The sequence below is a fragment of the Eurypyga helias genome, unplaced genomic scaffold (genome assembly GCF_000690775.1).
Source record: "Eurypyga helias isolate BGI_N326 unplaced genomic scaffold, ASM69077v1 scaffold21574, whole genome shotgun sequence".
NCBI lineage: Eukaryota > Metazoa > Chordata > Aves > Eurypygiformes > Eurypygidae > Eurypyga > Eurypyga helias.
Window position 1 is genome coordinate 16339 of NW_010244843.1, and position 9203 is coordinate 25541.

Below are 9203 nucleotides of genomic sequence, written 5' to 3' on the forward strand. Positions count from 1 at the left end.
TGCAAATAAAAATCTGGGGTGTTGACTGTGCCTCTTGAAAAGTCATCCAGGACGTGCTGGAATTTCTTCTGGTCAAAGGTACTGACATCAGGAGTAGTGCTACAAGAGGTGCTTGGCTCTTAGCAGCACGTTTCCAGTAACTGCTTGTTATAAGATTGTCCAGTTATTGAAGCAAGGCAAAATGGGTTCAGGTTTTACTAAAACAGCTTAAGCCCACTGTGCGTTTTTTCCTGAGGGTTGTTCTTTTTAAATACCTGATATTCTATAGGCTGAACCTCTGCAGAATTTTTGTCTTGGAGATTCATGACTCAGATGTTTCAGCTTGAATGAAGAACTGTGGATTCTTGAATATCGTGACCATGGTGGTTATTAGTGTTTTCATAGAATCACAGACTGGTTTGGGTTGGAAGGGACCTTAAAGATCATCTAGTTCCACCCCCCCTGCCATGGGCAGGGACACCTTCCACTAGACCAGGTTGCTCCAAGCCTCATCCAGCCTGGCCTTGGACACTTCCAGGGATGGGGCATCCACAGCTTCTCTGGGCAACCTGTCCCAGTCCCTCCCCACCCTCTGCGGGAAGAATTTATTCCTAGTATCTAATCTAAGTCTCACCACTTTCAGCTTAAACCCGTTACCCCTTGTCCTGTCACTACAGGCCCTTGTAAAAAGTTTTGGGGGTTTTCTATTTTTTTTGGGGGGAGGGTGGTTGGTTGTTTTGCTGGCAGTTAATTTCAACATCGGCAGCATCCTGGGTCACCTCAGCACATCTCTCGCCCCCTTGTCCTGTCACTACAGGCCCTTGTAAAAAGTTTTGTGGGTTTTCTATTTTTTTGGGGGGTGGGTGGTTGTTTTGCTGGCAGTTAATTTCAACATCAGCAGCATCCTGGGTCACCTCAACAATTCTCTCGCCAGCTTCCTGTTCCTGGGTCACCGTGCAGCTTCAGTTTAACACTGAGTTGAGCACTCCGCCTTTAACCAGAGCCAAACCTGGATATTTAGTTTTAAGGCAATGTTCCATGTGAATTGCTTTAACTAAAACTCTTCTGCTGATACGCTGAAGCCCTCATGGGATGAACTAATAGTTTACATAGTTTACAACTTACACATAACTTAACGCCATTCATTTTTTAAATAACAATGTTCTGGCTTTTAAGCATTCGCCTCAGCGCTTGATGGAAACCAGACATTGATTTTGTACTGTTTGTTAAAATGCCCCCACTAGAAAATTCTGTTCCTATAAAGTTGATTTTGTACCTTATTTAAGTGCAGTACGATATCAAAGGAGCCACATAGTGGTTCTGTCTAGAAAACCAAATCTCAGTTCTTAAATTGAGATTGAGAATGTGTTCAACTGCATTTATTTTTCCTCCCTTAGAATAGTGTTTAGCATTCAAATTGTTCTGTTGAATCATTGACGCTACCTGTAGGAGAAGGGCTGTAAATACCAGCCGCTCTGTGGAGATACAAAACACATGTTTTAGGTTTTAAACTGAAAAATATGCTTAATTTTCGCTTGGGATTTTTAGACCTTTTACTGTTTGACAGAAACTCAGTGTTTCTATTGAAATGTTCCTTGGCTGGATCTAGTCAACCTTTGCCAAGATTTCCAGTACTGAGGTTTCTGCTGTCATAGGTTTTACATGTTTTGCAGTGGAAGGTCAGGTTTTTTTTCTGCAAAACAGGCAGATATTTTGAGGCAAGACAATATGTGTGTGGAGAGAGTTGGAGATCATACTGGCTTAGAAAGTACAGCAGTTGTGTGCTCTGTTCCTGTCATTTCGAAAATGTTTTGCTCATGGACAGGACCAAGGCTGGATCTGTTTTAATCAGTCTGATTGCTTGGTCCTCCTACTACTAGGTGCATACTAGGTGTATGGTAAGGATCCAGAGACATGTTGTTTCTGGTTTTGGTCTCTTGTTCTGCACTTTTTCCTCCTTTATAAAGCAGCAGAGAGCAGTTGTGCAGGTTTTCCTCCCAGGCTTAGAGCTTTTACAAGGCATTCGTTTCCTAAATTCTTTAATCGGGTGGCATTTTTTGGGGGTAAAAAAACTGCTGTTAATACAAAAATGTACTTGTAACTTGAGTCTCGCAAAGTGGTTGTAAACCATAGACCTGTAGTGGTGTGGGTAGCCCCGTCGAGAATATCAGGGAAGAAGGAGAACCTAAATTTGTGTGTTTTATAGTGAACATAATATTTATTGAAAAACCCTTTTATGTACTGAATTAGTAAGCAAATGATCAGCTGCACAGCAGAGCCCTTGTAAGCTGCTTTTGGGTAATGAAAATAAGGTGTTTAACGCTTTATACGTTAAACTTATGAAAGTGGAGATCAGAGGCATGTTAAATTACACACACCTAAATTAAATGCTGACTGAGCAGTAGGCTGTGCCGCACGTTCTCCGTTACAGGAGTGTCAACTGGTTAATACATAGTTTCTGCCTAGGTAGGATCTAGAGTGTTGGGGTTTTTTTCTGTATTTGATTAGTTGTTCATCTAGCATCTTCCAGAGAAACCCATCTACATGTCTGAAGACTTGGTATTTCTAGAAAGGACCTTTTGTTTACTGGTGTTGGGAGTAGGGCTGGGTTTGAGCCTGATCCCCAGCTCTGGGACCTGCTGTGAGCAGCATTAGGTTGAGTATACGGTGCTGTTAGGTGTTGGCATTTGTAGGGATTGGGGAAAAAAAGGTGCTTTGAAAACTCCCAAATGTTAAAAGTGCAAAATATTTTTGGCAATCTTAGTAAAATTCGGTTTGGAATTTGAGTTATGAGCGCATGTGGGTGGAGGAACATGTTTTTCATGCTTTAGGAATTTTTTTCCAGATGCTTTTTCAGTGCTTGGGTAACGATAAAAGCTAAGTATTAAGACTTCAGCAGAGTTTTATTCCTTAGTTTTAATGTAATTTAAGAAAATTGAGCTGCATCGTTTTGTGGTGCGTTTTGAACTTCACTGTGGCGACGATGTCGCGCAGCGCACGCTGGTGTCTTGCCTCAAAACGCAGGCACGCGCGCGTGCAAACGCGACGCCTCTCTGACGGACACTACCTGCCTGAAAACGTGAATTGCTCAGTGCGAGGGTGTGTGGTTGGAGATAACGAGAGGGGTAAGGGAAGAAATCCAGAACTGTTGATCTCAGCAACGACGACTTCCCCAACGAAGCGTGGAGGAAATGCAAAATGCCATTATGTATTTCCAGTGGGAATTTTGTCGTTGAAATTGTTAGGTTTAGCTGTCAGCTAAAAGATTGTGTTTGCCCTGAGAGTGGGACATTATGTGATTTTAAGAGAGATTTTGAGTTCTTTCCAGATATTTCCATTTCTCACTAGTGTATTCAGAAGCTGACACGGGAGCAGAAGCCTGAGCATATACTCTGTTTTCAGGGAGTTGGGAGACCATCTGTGGACACTTGAACAAAGGAAAAACTTGCCTGAATGTGGTAAATCTCTCTCTACAAAATCATTATTCTGCTTGGTTGTGATTCTGGCAGGTGCGTTGGTAAGGGTGAGGAGCTGAGTTTTAAAAACGTTACAGGAGATGTGAACGACCTTATGTTCTGTTAACGTTTTCCCTGGTAAAACTCTGTGATCGTAGGGTGGTTTTTTGAGAATGGCTGTAAAATGGAGATGGTAATAACTGACCAGGAATTTCGGTTCTCGAGAAAAATGGTCGTGCTTTGAACTTGCTGGGAGACAGTCTGCAAAGAAAAGGTACGAGGATGTGAGGGAGGACGGAGCTTGAAGAGCATCTTCTTGTTGAGAGAGGAGGCTTCACCAGGTACAGTCTCTCTCCTGCCCCAGCATCTCCGGCTGCATTTGTCACAGCTGAGCCGTCAGCGTAGGGCCAAGAAGAATGCTTGGCTGAAGGCAGTGAAGAAGCAGTTTATGAAAGGTTTGGTCTAAAAAAATACATTTATTTTTAAAAAAAAAACCCTGGAAGTACAAATTGAGTGAGAAATAGGAACATGGGGCAAACATGTTCCACGGTTGGGTTCTGCTTGTGGAGCTGAGGCTGGGCTGAGGGCAGGTCTGTAAGACACCAGTAGCCAGGGGTGCTTGGGGTTTACATCTAACTGGGAAATAGGAGACTGTAGAGACGGTACGAGAAGGTTCTTGGCCTGGATTAGAGGAAGGCACAGTCGTAAGAAAACTGATGTAATAGCTAGGATTTAATGAAAGATTTAATCTGGGAGGTAGCCTTTATATCAGGTATTTGTGATATCTGGGATGTGAGCAGAGGAGGGGGAGAAGAGACAGAAAAGTTAGTAGGAGGGATAATTGGATATGCTTATTTCCACACCTCTGATTTGCATGCCTTTCTCTGATTCTGTACATCAGCATTCATTCAGCTTCCTATTGATCTCCCTTTTTTTTTTTTTTTATCCCTGCAAAGTTCTTCAGCTAATTCCAGAGCTCTCAGTGGTTTTAGGAATCAGTCAGTTCGTTCTCAAACTTGCTTTACTGGCCTTGTGTTGCACGCAGCCTCAGTTAACTGGGAATGTCGTGGGTCTCGTTCTTTCAGTAGTCCTGTGCTGGCTTTTTTAATGATTTATGTTACTGAGGGCTAAATCAGCCCTTGCTGGGGTGTATATGTATGAAGACTTACCGTTGGTCAGCGCCCAGGAGGATTTTTCAGTTTGACTAATTGTTAGGAATCCTGGAGATAAAACTCTTCTGTTTTGTCAACTTGGTATTGTTTGCACTGCGAGGACTGACTCTCCTTCGTGACGAGTTTCTGCTTAGGTAGGACGGAATTTTGATTCTTGGCTAAGCAGATACTTTAATGACATGTTAATGGACTAATAAAAATGGCTTTTTCTGGGTGTGTGGTTTTTTGAAGATCTCTTCAAAGTTGTCTAGTGTTTGCAACCGGCTACGCGAAGCCAAGTTCCAGCCCACGAGGAAAGCATGCCTTGAAAAGCGGCTTTGATTTTTACTGCAGCCTACACAAACGGGCCACAAAAAGGCTTCGTGTATCAAACCCAGCAACGCTTTGAGAATTGAGGGCTTTTTTCATGAAGCATCGCTTTAATCTGGTAGTCAAGGTCTGGTTTAGCATGCGTTCAGGCAGAGTCGTTCGGCGTCAGGGCATGATGTGTACTGGTCCTCCACTTTGAAGGATTTTGGGGTTTTTTGGGGTTAGCTTACGTGTCAGGGTGCCAATCTCATCGGCACCACGATATGAAGATTGTTAGTGAAGGCCACTCAGTGTACACATCTGTATAAAATTAGTTCTGTACAGCTAATTGGTTCATAAGAAGATCGTTAGTGAAGGCCACTCGGTGTACGCATCTATAGAATTAGTTCTGTACAGCTAATTGGTTTGTTTGGCTCATGTAAGGGAAGACTTGGGGTTTGTTTATCTTTTCCTGCATGTGAGGTGCTGCAGCGATTCAGATTTGGTCACTGAGAAGTTAAAGCAGTCCGCGGATGTATGCGTTTCAGTCTCAAGCAGACAGAGAGGAAGACCAAAAGTATTCCTAAAGCCAACAAAAAAAAGGACTAGAATAGAAACTTTGGCCTTTGCAGTTACAATTTCAACTCCAATTTGTGAATAAAGTGGTATCTTTCAGTTCAGTGATGTGGCTGGCTGTAAAGAAAGTGCGTTTTTACACACTTGGTGCCTTTAGCCATCTTTCTCATTGAGCTCTTTCTCTTGTACCCTACCAAGCGTAAATGACTGTTACCCCTAAAAAAACCCAGAACACTTAAAACCTTCGTGGGTTGCCTAGTAGTAGAAATAAACCCGGACGTCTGTCTGCAGTGAAGTCTCATTGAAAGTGGTGTGCAGAGAACAGGAACGGTAAGCACTCATTCGTCAAGGCGGTTCAGAAGGGGCGAGTTGTGGCATTCGGAGTATTTTCCACAAAATATGCCGAACCGTTGGGACGAGACGCGATTTCACGGGTCGGATTCAGCAAACATTTTAATTGTGGGCCATGGCGCTTCGGGGTGTTAGGGCGGCATGTGGTAAATAGCTAATGTTTGCCTTTTTTTTTTTTTTTGAGGCTTTTTTTGACACTTCAAGCACATCATTTTTGCCGTGCAGCTTTCTGTTTTTCAGAATGGCAGAATTTTTGCTGTGGAAGCCTGTAACCAGCGTGCGGGGGGGCTGTCCTGCTGCCGCGCAGTAGCGTGGGAGCACCGCTACCGCTCGCACAGGTTGCTGCTTCACAAGTCAGAAGCCAGGCAGACTTGGAAGCAGTAGCAGAGATGTCTCCGTTCATTGGATATATCAAATCCGACCTGCTTTGCGGCCTTTTTTTATTTTTCAGTAGTATGCAGTAAGTTTAGTTTTGTTTTATGTCAACATTTTTAGCCCTCTCTCCGTCAAAGCCTCATTGTTCTTCTTTGCTTCTTGCTTATATCTTCAACTAACAACCTATGATGGTTTTAACGATTATTCTACATGTTTATGTCAACATTTTTAGCCTGCTCTCTGTCAAAGCCTCATTGTTCTTTGCTTCTTGCTTATACCTTCAACCAACCAACCTGTGATGGTTTTAACGATTATTCTACATATCTCTATGATTAAAGATGGTCTACACAGTAGTAAATATTACGTAAAATCCTTTCTATGTCATCGGCCTGCTGGTCTGTGTTTATCTTCTGTCAAAAAGTACAACGAATGTATCCTGGAATCTAGCTGCCTGTTTGTACAAGCACAAATGATTAACCTGGAGTGTCGAAGGGAAGGCCAAAGATGGCCAAGAGGTGTATTTGCCAGCATCGTTCAGTGTGACCTTCCCTCCCCTTTTCTAAGGAAGATGTGGACGTACCGCTGTCTTGGCATGTCTTCAGGACTGACTTGAGTACTGCATTGAAGGCTGGCGTTAGTTCAGGTCCCATCCCTGTGTAAAAGTCCTTCATAGAATCATAGAATCACTGGGTTGGAAAAGACCTTAGAGATCATCCAGTCCAACCGTATCTGTCCACCACTAAACCATCTCTCTCAGCACCTCATCCACCCGTCTCTTAAACACATCCAGGGATGGTGACTCCACCAGCTCCCTGGGCAGCCTGTTCCAGGGCGTGATAACCCTTTCGGCGAAGAACTTCTTCCTTTGAGCAAGGAGGCTCTTCCTTCTAACTCACAAAGTGTGAATGGATGCAGTCGAGGTGCAAATTTGCCTGTTATTTGGCACTGGTACAGCCTGGGACCCACTGAATATTTTCATCACCTAATTTTTTTCCTTTCTTTTTCCGAGGTCCCAAAACACAACTGCCTCGTTTTTACACCGTGCAGCTGACAACCGCTGTAGCATCTTAGCACGGGAGCTGATAATGGTTGTACGTCTTGGCAGGGGGCTATGGGATGGGGTGTGTTACACGTGGATAGATCTGGTGCGGAGGCAGCAACGTGCAGCCTCTCTCTCGGGGCAGCCGCCATCCTGTGAGCACGGACAATCCGGGAGGAGGAACTTGCACACCAAGGCTTTGATTTTGTAGGCCGGGTCTGTTTACTCAGGGATGTTTGAAATGGTTCCTCACCCAGGCTGTCTTTTCCCTGCCTCCTCTCTGCAAATGCTGCTCTTGCTGCAGAGATGGGTGTCTGAGCGATGAAGCGGCAGCTTTCTGATGCAATTCTCAGCCGGGTTGTGCGGCCATCGGTGCCTCTGTGCTTCCCTTACTACACCCGTCTGCAGCTTGTTCCTGCGGCACCTCCGGAACCGCAGCAGATGATTCATTTCTGCTTTGGAAGCAGGGTGGACAACCTGGGGCTGGCAGGGGAACCGCTCAACTCGCTCAAGTTACATCTGCATTGAAGACATCCCCAGGGTGAATACTGACTTTGTATGAGGCTCGTCCTTTCTTCACCTCCTGCCAAATACGCTTTCACACTAGTACTTCACCCAGCTGGCTAATTGGCCTTTGAAATTATCTCAATAATGTCAGGTACTTAAAAAAAACATTCCCATCCCTTTATAAATATTATAATCTAGATGTAAAGACATTGTTTCAGTGTTGTTTGGGATCTGTTGTATTAAAAAAAATAATAAAAAAGTAGTTCTTAAGTGCTGTGCAGCAATCCAGAGCAGAGTATAAACAAATACTGTGTCAAGCTGAAACAAGTCGGTTGACTTTGAGAAGGCAGAATGTAAATGCCCAAGTCAGGAGAATTAGTACCTTTTGTAACGTTGCAATGAATGCAGCGAGATTGCTCCTGCGGACAAGCCCTAAATCTTTCTTGTTTAAAAGAAAGAAGAATAAAAAGCCCTTTGGAAGGATGGAGAGTGGGTACAGGTGAGGTTGGTGCAAAGTGCCTGGTTTGCAGGTAGGTATCCAGCCCGGTCCCCTACGCTGCCTCTGATACAGGGATAAAATTAATAATTTTTTAAGCCTTTGTAGCTGAATCTACCCGAGTTCACAGGTTTGGAGTAGCAGCAGTCAGACCGTGCTGGCACTCTTGCCAAAGTCCTGTTGGAGACAATGCATTTAAGGAGCAAATCTGGCGTGTTCTCAGCTTTACAGAGCAGGGAGGGGCTGTCTGCTCCGCCGCTGGCGTGGTTTCACGTCCCAGTCGCCCGTTGCTGACCTTTGTCACCTATTTTTTTACTGGAATTTAGAAACCTATGGCTTTTAAGTGATACAACACTTGAAAACATGTTTTTTTGCTCTAGCGGGTTTAATGTGCAAATAGTGGAACAGAGCCAGCGGTCCATCTCCGGCAGCCCGATTCTGGAGACTGCTCCATAAGGCTTTATTTCGCCTATTAGCTCTTGTGCCAATATTTTTCTTACAAGAAAGAGTAATGATTTTTTGCAACCTAAAATTGAGTGTTTCACAGGCTGCAACTGGAAATTTGGCAGCCGTGCTCTTCTGCTGTAGCCTGACAGCCCGTGGCAGAGGGAAAAGTGTTAAATGAACAAATATAATTCTGCAATAATAGCTTTAGAAACTTACTCTGCTAGTTGGGGCTAGAAAACACACCTGAAATACAGAATAAAGGTGGTAATTATATAGTCAGACTATATGCAGCTCGTTGGAGATGACATGCCTTCCCAGCTCAATCTGTGTTCTTAAAATTGGGGATGGGGAAGTGAAATGAGTTATTTGATTTAAAAAAAAAAAATGCAGCTCCACCACTCACAGGGACTTTAAAATTCCTTTTGGCTAATACTAGAACATACAAGTTCTGATTTTACCCGTACTTATTCCCTGTTTGCCTGGTATTTTATCCTCTGAAGCACTCGCCACAGGAAGAG